This window comes from Phlebotomus papatasi, chromosome 1 (assembly GCF_024763615.1).
Source record: "Phlebotomus papatasi isolate M1 chromosome 1, Ppap_2.1, whole genome shotgun sequence".
NCBI lineage: Eukaryota > Metazoa > Arthropoda > Insecta > Diptera > Psychodidae > Phlebotomus > Phlebotomus papatasi.
In genome coordinates this window covers 80,355,738-80,367,511 of record NC_077222.1, presented here as the reverse complement: position 1 = coordinate 80,367,511, position 11,774 = coordinate 80,355,738, and the positions used below count along the sequence as shown (strand labels likewise).

Here is an 11,774-nt window from a genome sequence, read left to right as displayed (position 1 = left end):
TTATTGCTTTATTATTACTTCATAACCGATTAGAATTGGTTCAGTTTTATCCGAAATTTCAATGACTTTTTTACGAGATCAAACGTGACCTTTTTTGGTTGAGAATTAGGCTCTCTAGAGCCTTTTTAATTTTGACTTTGAATAATGTGCTGAACACACTTATGACTTAAACCGAGGGACGGCTTAACGTAATTATAATCAAAATAATGATTATATTACATTTCCATCAGTTTCTGATTAAGTCATCCTTTGGCTTAAGTCGAGAAACAACTTAGTTAGTGGGAAACTGATGGGAATTTATTTTAATCATTATTTCGATTATAGTTACGTTAAGCCCTTACTCGGCTTAAGTCGTAAGTGGATCCAGCACATAACCGTTACTAGGGATAATTCAACGATATTTTTGTTATGGGGAAAAGGTTCACCTATGTAACCAATCCAAGAATAAGAAAAAGTTAGTAAAAAATCTGTTATGAAAACTTCTTATTAAAATTTTATTATGTGTTTCAGGGTATACAAGTTTTACGATAATAATTTTAAGATTTTAAATTTTCTTTCAATGTATTGTTATGGTTTTGAGAATATAAAGGAGGACATAATTTTTCGTAAAACCTGAGAATCAAAGAATCATGTCAAATTGTGATGACCTAGGTGATGCATCCGCGGTATATATTTATAAAAATGGGGTTCCTGCATATGGGGCTCTCTCTCTCTTGTGTACGAGCAATAAATTATACAGGATGGTCAGAATAGTAGGACGGATGAAGGTATGAGAAATTGTGTGAAATGGAAAATTGTTCGGTGAAAGCCGCCAGAAAGTCTGAAACATAGCGAATGAGAAAGGTTCTACTTGATAGACAGTGTCTGTGGCAATTTTCCAACTGGAGAATATTCTCTTTGGACCAGGAAAAATAAGCACACAAAACCTTGTCATGTCAACACCACGAAAGTGGCTAAAGTTGTCAACAAATGTTGTCTCGTATCGAAATAGAAAATTGCCTCGAAACGCCTTTTCAACCGGAATTGAAATGATTAATATGGAATACTCTTCAATCGGATTCACATGGATCCTTGCTCTTGTCTCCCCTTATTGACAATGCTTTTCCAGGAAGCAAAAAGTATGTGGTATTTTTGAGAATTTTTAATGATGTGTACAGATAAATATTTATTGAGAATTTTCTCTTTCATTGAGCGTGGAAAAAGCGACGATTGATTTTTTTTCATCTTACGTGAATCATCTTTAGGAGATGAGATCACAATAAAATTTGAGATAACTGTAAGTAAACATTTGCTTTCGCTGGCTGTTTGAATTTTCAATTTCTTTCGGGAAATAGCTCAATGTTGAGGTAAAGGAAAAGTCATAAACACGTATTTTCCGTATTGCATAAAAAATTTAATTTTTTTGCTCACGTTGAATCGTACGTATCAATTTTCACGATTATTATTAACACCCTATAGGCGAAAAGTTGAATTTGAATGAAGTACACGTGTTTATGTACATTCTTTATATAAAGTGTGAGTAGGAATGTATAGTATTGATCGTATTGGTTAATGAACTGTAGAAGTAATGTTTTCTATTTGGCATTATAATAATTTTGATAGCTTTCTGGAAAGAATAAAGTGAGAGAGGGTAAAACCGAAATCCCTCGTTGAAATGCTTTATATACAAGGAAATTTAGCAAAGTTCAGACAAATCGGTTAAACTACACTGAGTGAGTCCTTTTTATACTTACATTTAAAGTGTTATGGTATTGGATTCTAGAACATATTGCTCAAATAGTTTTTATTGCTAGATCTCTATCGAAACAGCGGTATTATATTATTTCCTCGATTTTTTCATCTCATAAAAATTTGTGCTTTCCACTTCATGTGAACCACTTTCCTTAACATAGGTACTGTAAGTAAGACAAATTCTGAGAAATAGTATCATGCTGTTAGTAATAATATACTTCAATCCGTTTGAACTGTTTATCCGTTAGTAAGTAAGTAAGTAAAAGCCAAGCGGTCAGAGATAGGGACTTGGGATTTCCGAGAGACCCCCCATAAGTCGGCCTAAAGACAATCAGCATTATCTTAACTCTTCCCTTATCCCTCTATACTCTCGTCCAATAGCATGCTTTTTACAGAATTATTTGAAAAGCAGTCATGCGATTTATCGAAACGAAAATATCGTTGAATCATTCCTAATAATGACTTTTCAAAGTCACAGGCTCAGAAAGTTCTAGAAAGCGGAATTTTAATTCGAACAGGATCATATTTGAGTTCATTGGAAATGCCTTGGATTTTATGGCATGTCTTAACCGGTTTCAATCAGTTATAAACCGACCGGTGGCAGCCAAAATCCCGAAAGCCAAAATCCCGAAAGCCAAAATCCCGAACGCCAAAATCCCGAACGCCAAAATCCCGAAAAGGCCATAATCCCGAAAGCCAAGATCCCGAAAGCCAAAATCCCGAAAGCCACAATCCCGAATGTTCAAAATCCTGATAGGGATGAAATTATATGGAGAAAAATGTTTAGAATAATTTCCCAAGATACAGAAGATTTCCCTTTGCTTCCAGCAAGCGCGGGCACAATCGTGGGAGTAGCTATAACACTTTTAAGAATTCGGTATTTTGGCTTTTGGGATTTTGGCCCTTTTGGGATTTTGGCTTTCGGGATTTTGGCGTTCGGGATTTTGGCTTTCGGGATTTTGGTTTTCGGGATTTTGACCGGGACCTAAACCGACAAAGCCGGTTATGATCTAACAATTAATTTTAATTCGAAAATGCAATTGTGTAATTCCTAAGCTATTTTGAATGATTTTTTACGTGATTTTTTAGTCGGCTTTACTCCATTATGGATCGATAAATGTAAAATGAGGTTCACTTGAAGGAAATCGTTACTAGGTTCTCGATTTCATTAACCTTATACTCAACCCCTTTGGACGTTTCTTTAGCAATGCCTTCAAAACTACGTCCCTCATCTCATAAACTGTTCAATGTTACCTAAGCCCTTAATTTCTATTAATACATTTGAATAATTTACCCTAAACAAACCAAGAATAGCGCACAAACTTAGATATTCAATGATCCTATTAAAAAAAATAGAAAAAATAAATATATAGTGTCCCACCTTTCCTCAACCAATGAATTGAATTAAAAATAAATATTTTTTGGGTATGGCATCTAAGTCACAACTTCGAGTATTTCACAGAGCTAAAATGCTTTGCCACCGCTTTAGTCTTGTAATCAGATTTTATCAAATACTGATTTTCTATTAGCAAAGCTTTGTCATGAGAAAATTCAATGGTACACTGAAAAAAAATATAACCGAGCGTGACTAAAATTCAGTCTGCTGTGGTATTATGAATAACGCTTTTAGTCCTTGTATAACAGTTAGCCGACCATAGTAGAATGGTTATACCAACAAGGGAAAATATTTTAACCTATCATTTGACGCTAGTGGTCAAAATTTTTAACTGAGAAAGCATAATTTGGTATAATATTATACCAGCTACAAACAACATTTTGTTGGTACCAGTAATGTGAATTACTGTATTTGTAAAATCTATTATTTTTTCCTGGTATACCGATTTACCTTATAGAAAAAACGTAATTCACGTTTTCAGTACAATATATTACCAAAACAAAACAATAGTTTTCTAGAATTTTTTTTTTATTTTATCACAAGAAATCAAATACATCCAGTAAATATTTACATATTATTGTTGTGTCAAACTAAATAAATCTCATAGTTATTACCGCTCTCTGGAAATTACAAGAATCTAACTCACTTAATGCTTCGATGAATTGAAAAGAAATACATTGTTTTTGTTCAGATATTAATTAGAGTTAATTATTTACAAAAAAATAATCCTTCACACCGTCCTGCTGAAAAATGGCTCAGAATGAGTTGGCCACTTGTAATTTCCAAGGAGTGTTGTTATACATTTCACTTATGTTTTTAACACCTAATCCTCTGTTCTCATTCTATTCTTTTTTTCAATACATAGGCATTAGCCCTTTCATCAAAATATTTCGTTTAATATTTATCTATATACTAAAATATTAAAATCTCATTATTGGATTTTTTAAATCATCTGTGTTCATGTAAGAAATTTGAATTTAATTTACTCTATAGTTTTGTAAAAGGTCCGTATTTATTTTCATTTCCTTTTCAAAAGGTTTTTGTTTCGAATGCGAATTTTAAATTAAATAACGATTTTGTAATAGTTTAGCAAATATTAAGACGGGCATAACAACTTACAGTCGTATTTGTTACAACTCGATGTTTCCCTTCAAATCTAATTCTCTACACGTTAATCACCGGACTCACCGGACCAACACGCTTTGTTTTTGGCAACGGCCTCGTCATTGCAACGTAGAATCCCAAAAAGTTCAACTCTTTTGTGCTGACGAATTCCAAAATGGGTTATTTGTCTCATTTCGAGAAGTGTTTGGTTACTTCCTGCAAAAAAAAGCGATTGTCTTAAAATGAGAAAAAAAATCAAGCTAGGACTACTCTAAGGGATATTAGATAATAAGGGGAAATAGGGGACCTCTTAATTGGGGTATCTGCTTAAGTAATCCTTACCTTTTAATAAATGATGAGTGCATAAACCAATTCCTGATTTGGTCACAAATTACGTTTTCTCTTGGTTCCTTCGGTATTTGTACGAAAAGTTTAAAGTCAGATGTGAACACTTTTAGGCAAGAACGATTGGTAGCAGGGATTGGCCAGGCTTGCAGGTCAAGAAAAAGAAGCAAATAAAGTAGTTTGACGTCTTAAGGTTATGTGACCATCTCCAGAATGAAATCTTTGACTCTTTCAAAGCTCGCAACTTCGTTGAGAATAAGTCTTCGTAAATGATTTCTTCGATCATTGCTTTTAATCCATCGTAGATAATCCACTGAAAACATTCCTGGAAATAGTACAGTTCTCTAGAAAGAATAGAAAGAGAAAAATGTCATAAGTTTTTTTTGTTGATTTCGCGTGGATTCCATGGAATTTTTACCAGAAGGTTGTATAATGGTATATTAACTTACCTTCGAACTTCTTATAAAAGTCTAAGAATTACAATTTCCCGAGAAAATTCTTTAAAAAGTTCACTTCACGAAATTCACTCTGCACAATTTACATGTCAAATTAGAACTGACGCCTCATAAAAATGACGCATCGCATGACCGTGAAAAAATGAAAGAGACAACTGTTATTTGTTTTGTGTGAAAGAGAGAACCATACATATTTTTCATTTTGAGTCAAATACTTTACCCAGGAAGCATAATATTATACCCTAAATGCATAATATCCCCATGAGGTTAAATAGTTAACCCAGAAAGGATAATTTTATTACCGGTAAAACCAAATCGACATTTTTTGACGTTCAGAGTCCTTTTAATATACCAGGGAAATCAAAATTACTTTGTCGACTGGGGTTATGTGTTTCACAAGCAGAAAAATTTTTGATTTTGGCAGCTGTAGTAAAAATTTAGCCGTTTCAGGTGATTTCAATATCGCTTGACGTTAAAAGTCCCACTAATGTATGGGAACTTTTTGCTGGTATAACCATATTACCCGGGAGGGTGCCGATATTTTTTTCAGTGTAAGCATGTGGGAGCATTTTATAGCTCATACTTTAAGCATCAAAAATCCGGATATATTCATATCGAAGTTATTCTGTTGCAGCACAATGGTATTCTGAGTTTTGGGGTATTTGAGACACGGAAGCCGAATGTATTAACAGGAGAATTGCGTCATTGTACAGTAGAGTCTCTTAAATTTGAACGATGACGGTTAAATTAAAAATGTTAAATTAGTGATTATCTTAAAAAAACATCGTGTTATGGATGACTGAGAATCATATTTTTCTGCAGCTTCCTGAATATTTACTCATGTAATGTAATCGTATAAGACGAAAAGGAAATACAGTAGACTCTTCGATATCCGGCTGACCGGGGCACAAAATGACATTTAGGTTTTTTGAATGATCAACGGTTTTTCTATTTTGTGCAGTGTGAATTTATTTTCTGTCTGACAAAGAAAAAGAGAATTTTCTTCATGGTGTGCTTATGTTTCATTTTTTATCACAATTATGTATTAAAAACTTCGATACAATGTTAATAATACTTTAATTCACTCTGGACAAACTTCATGTTTAGTGAAAATAATTTTGAATATATCAATCGCCAGTGTCTGGCAGCTGTCACCCGGATATCGAAGTGCTGGATAACGAAGAGTTGAGTGTACATCACCATGGAAGTTTGTGGGAAAGTACGGGCAACTGATCGTTCGAATATGGGAAGTGAGAAATGTCATTTCCCAGCGAGCACAGTTACTTGAAAAAGGTTGGGCTTTCAGCATATTTTTGCTGAGTCAATCAGCAAAAATATGCTGACCGGTCAGCACTTCTCCAACAAAAGGTGCTAACCAAATATATGGAAATGGTACTGTCTCGCGAATGTCGTTTTAAGGTTATCAGAATTCAGATGAAAATACATTATATTTTCAGTTAAACTGAAATCGGTTAACGTTTGGTGCTCGCTGGATTATACTCCTAACACAGTAAAAAAAGATTTCAAGGATAATCGTTTGTTTGCTTTTTACCACGATTATACTTGTAAAGTTACATAAATATGTTTTCCAGTAAAACGTGTAATCTGAAAATGTGTAATTTAAATTTTATGTAATGGTAAATTGTGTAATCAACCGAGAATGATTACATAATTGCGTCCATTTTCTTACATATTTCGTGTAAAATTACACAATTTTCAGATAAAACGTGTACAAATTTCATATTACACAGTTTTAAAACAAAATATGTACAAATTACACAAATGTGTATCAGTACACATGATTACATGTTTATGTAAAATTTACAATGAAAATCATGGTAAAGTAGCTAAATTTTTTTTACTGTGATGCGTTCAAATTTGAGGGACTCTACTGTATGCATCAGTAATGGGACAATGTTTAGTGAATATAGCCATTGAAGCTGGCACACAAGTGAAGGTTTATTATTGAGTATTGGCGGGACTCCCCCTATATAAGTCGACCATTGCATTATTAATATAATCTACATTTTTACCCCACACTCTCTACCTTAGGGGCTGTGCAAACTTGAGGATTAGCTGTTTACCTATTACTTCTTATAGTAAAATCATCTCAAATTGAAAAGATTTACATAAGCGGTGAAATGATAACTGGACACTGAACGCGATGATTTCTTCTTATCATTTCTTTACCATTGTGTTGTACATTAACTCTTCGTATCCCTCCTCCTAATTTCAGAATCCCTGATAATAACTATGCACGAATTTTAAACTTGCTATTTATCTTACTAAGAGTCCAAGTGTCAACAACACGTACCTTCTTGACTAAGCTATAATACTCAATCCTCATTATGCTTGTTTCTGTTGCCCTAACTCCCTCAACAACTAGCACCCACAATTAATTGAAATTGTAATTTCTAAATTGTTATTCTAATTGTGACCTTATCCCCATTTCGCCTCATTTGATTGATACGATTGAAAGTGGTATTAAACTGGCCCCGTAAATGGTCTATAACAACCTCGGTGTGGTTTCTCGATCGGAGACCACATAAAAGAATTTTCCTATCCACAAAAATTAAAGACTTAGGCGGAAGTGGGGCACCTTTGAGAGTGGGGTACCTTTGAAATTGGGATTTTTCTCTTATTTTTAAATAAAATTGAGCCTTATCGTGATATAATTTAGTTGCACAAACAGATTGAGAAGCTAAATTACATTATGATAATACGGCTCAGTTCCACTTCAACATAGGGTGAAAAATCTCAATTACAAAGGTGCCCCACTTCCCCCTACTAGCTCTGCGAATTAAAAATACGATGGTATACTTTTTTAATCTTTTAAACAAATATGTTTTGTGGTATCTTTAAAACGGGATTTGAAAACTTCGTATTTTACATGTTCATATTGCACATTTCGTATTGCGGAAACTTCCACTGAGAAAAAAAAGGGTGCGATTAACTTTTTTTTCATAATTTTAACACTTTTTAGATGTAATAATATATCAACATTTTTTTATGTTAATTTTACACCTTTTTAAGGGTAAAATTAACATGAAAAAGGGTAACTTTAACCCCTAATACACTTAAAAAGCATAATATTTACACCGATTTCGGATCAATACTGCAGGGTAAAATAAACATTTCCGGAATGTTATTTTAACTTTTTCGGATTTCTCTCTCAGTCGTATTAGGTGAGATTCTTAACAAAATCTCACCTACTATAATCCTAACAAAATTTCATGTCGTCCGATCGACCTCAAATTTGGCCAAAATGTGTTTCGCCACTTCCTGATTCCGAATATATATGTGGCTAAGTTACGTTCCCGGCCGGCCGGCCGGCCGGCCGCTCTTTGGAGCTTAATAGCTCCTAAACTAAAAAAGATATCGACTTGCGGTTTTCGGCAAAGGTTATATATCGGGTGAAAATTGCAACTTGGTGCATAGACCCCCCACCCCCCACCCCTCCTTCCGCCATTTTGAAGACCCCCCTTTTTTTGTTTTCTCAATAGCTCCGCCCCTATGGCATTCAGCGGACTCAAATTTTAGTATGTTATAGCTGGGCCTTAGAGCTTTCCATCAATACCAAACTTAAGGTCCCCCGACCCCCCTGACCCGAGCTATAAGGGTCCAAAAAAAATTTCTTAAAATGGCCATAACTCCGGTTCTAATTGTCAGAATTTAAAAAGTGAGGGCTTTTTGGAAAGCTCTCGTGAAATGCCACTTCCCCTTCTAACATCGCAAGTTCATAAAACCACCGCTAGGGGCGCTTTTTTTAAAAAGAAAATTTTTAAATCTTAAAAGTTAAATAACTCAAAAATTCCATTGTGCATCGGGCTGAAAATTTAGTATGTTGTAGCCGTTGATTATACCTATCAAACAAAAAAAACCTTAAGTCGATCCATAACCCCTGACCCGAGCTATAAGGGGTCAAAGTTCGAACATTGACCGGCCTCTATCTCCGGTTCTAATTAACATAGCGACCTAAATTTTACCTTTTTGGTTTCGTCTCGATGAGCACTTTCAGATGGAAGTTCAAAAAGTCACCACAGGTGGCGCTGTGATAGCGTCAAAATTCATCGAAATTCAAAGTCACTTTTCTCAAAAACGGCATTGTGCAAGTTAATGAAATTTTAGTATGTTGTAGTCCAGTCTAGGACGTTTCCAAAATGGTGCGTATGCGCGCTGTGGTTAAAACAGAACCGGAGATATGAGGGGTCAAAGTTCACAAAATTCAAAAAATCATATCTCCGGTTCTATGTGACCGATTTTGATGAATGAGGGCTTAAACGAAAGATCTCACCAAATGCTACAACTTTCTAGAATATTTGAACTTCGTGGGACCAACACCAGGGGCGCCACAGTCGAAAAACCAATTTCAATATCACATAACCTCAATTATCTCGACTGTCGCTAAACCGATTTTGATGATTACTTCGACACAATTGTAGAACACATTTGTCTCTACATTTCGTCCATACATCATTTTCCGCTCAGACTACGCTATCACTCCGATTTTGCCGTTTAAGTGTGAAAAAAATGATTTTTCCCATAAAAACGCTTTGAAATCACTCAGATGCCAATTTGACTGCCTCTACTCCACCAAGACACTTAAAATAGGGTTTTAAATGGAAAGTCCCACAAAATACAACAATTCTTTGAAATAGTTGAAGCTCAACAAATGACTACTTGGGGCACTCTGGATGAAAAAACGAGTTAAGAAACAAAAAACCTCGCTTATCTTGGCTTCTGAGTAATCGATGAGATCATGTTCTATGGGAAAATTATAGAGAACATTCTGGTCTACATTTCATCCATATATCACTTTTCTATCAGTTCATCCAAATCCTTGATATTTTGGTTTAAATACAAAATTTGTATAATTTCACGAATGTGATTCAAGATAACTGAATGGCGTCTCCCAACTTCAGCTCTAAATCGAATTTGCATGCACTCCGAGTTAGCTCACGTTAAGAATCTCACCTACATAAGCCGGTTAGGATTATCTGTCCCTTTTAGGATATTTCGTATTTTATCATTTCGTATTTCACATTTAATCTGCCATATATTTCACAAGCATATCAACCAATAAAATTGCAGTTTTTCCAGGTCAAGAGCGACTTCCCAAAACACAGAAAATTTTCCTTTGCCCCAAACAGGCGATACTGAAAAGTTCCCAAAGCACAGAAAATTTCCCTTTGTCCCAAACAGGCGATACTGATAAATAATTAGAGCTTGAGGTTCTACTCAGAGCTGTCGCGTATAGCAGCACCCTTGACTTTGTAAAACTACAATTTTATTATTTTATTGGTTGATGTGGTTTTGTGAAGTGTATGGCACAGACGAAATGTTCAATTTCTATAGAAACTGTATAAAAGACAAAATGCAAAATACGAAATGGTAAAATACGAAATATCCTAAAATACGAAGTTTCCACAATAAGAAATATGCAAAACGAACATGTAAATCACGAAATGTAAAATACGAAAATTCCGTAAACTCTTTAAAATGGACATCATGTTCTTTTGAATTCTCTGATTCATGTGCTTTTTTTTTGAGGATACCTAGGCTAACATTTCGTCCAAGTCTCTCATGGTTGAAAAACTCAATCGGTTTTGGGGGTTTTGGCAAGTTTTGGTTCATTGGAAAGGTGTTTTAATTCCTGACAAATTTTAACAGATTTCTAGATTAGGGGAAACTGGGGCAGTAGTAAATAGGGGTAGTTGTAAACACTGTGATTTTTTCATAAATTAGTTATGATCTGATAATTATTTCTAATTCAAAAGGCAATCTTCTTCTGCATCGCTTCAGGATTAACTTAGCAAGAGTTTGAGTTAGTTAATGGGATATTCTAGTTTTCTTTAGAAAGCAATTTAAGAAATAGGGTAAGTGTGCCAAATTTCGGCATAGTTGCATGCAAACGCCAAAGCCTCAAGTTCGAATTCGAAATGTAATATTTTAATACAATTTGTTTTGTTGATTTATTATAAAGAGTGTTGCTTGGAACCTTGTAGGTAGTTTATCGTCTTTATTTTCTCTAAAATCATTCTTAATACATTTTAAAATGAATAAAAATGTAGACATGGCATTGGTGGCCTATTCCGGCCACCTTCATTCTCATAGTTCCTTGCCCTTCCGGAATTCTTCCAATGTCTTTTTCAGATCATTTTGTTCGTCGAAGCGACATTTTTTGTTTTTTTTTGCATTATATATAATCTCTAGAGTATGCAAAAAACAAAAATTCATGGAAATTCAAGGAACCAAAAATGTGGCCGAAATTGCAAGCTGGCCGGAATTTGGTACACTTACCCTACGTTATTCAATCAACGTATAGGAACAATCTTACACTCCCCATATTCACTGAAATATTCATCATTTATAATTCTAGTTTTCACATGTGCAAATAAAAATTTGATTTCAAGGATAATTTTTCTCCAGTTTCTTTTATATGTGTATTTAGAAACGAGAAAAGAATTAGAATTGAAACAGAAATAAAATTGGGTAAGCGGGGAAAATTATCTTACACGTGGATTTCTGATAAAAAAAAACGGTGTAAATTTGCGACTTGTGCATATGGTTTTCTGGAAGGAATGAAGACAAGTACTAGCTACATAATATATTTATAAATCTTCAGTTTAACGAAATTTAACTCACAAAAGATCTGAGGTATTTTTATCTTATAATTTGATGTGTATGGAAATGTACAAGCACATGGGTAAGATTTATACCTTGCGGTGTTGTTCATTTCACAT

General features: G+C 34.4%; 1 long non-coding RNA gene across 2 annotated transcripts; it reads right to left on the bottom strand.

The window, feature by feature from the left end:
* Nucleotides 1-4,120: 4,120 nt before the first annotated feature.
* LOC129810309 (uncharacterized) lies at nucleotides 4,121-5,583 on the bottom strand. 2 transcript variants are annotated; one of them, XR_008752715.1, is made up of 3 exons: nucleotides 5,026-5,103; nucleotides 4,574-4,920; nucleotides 4,121-4,447 (listed from the first exon to the last, which is right to left on the bottom strand). It is a non-coding gene; the product is annotated as an uncharacterized LOC129810309 (long non-coding RNA). The 2 variants fall into 2 exon arrangements; XR_008752716.1 differs by having other exon boundaries at nucleotides 4,574-5,583.
* Nucleotides 5,584-11,774: the final 6,191 nt, after the last annotated feature.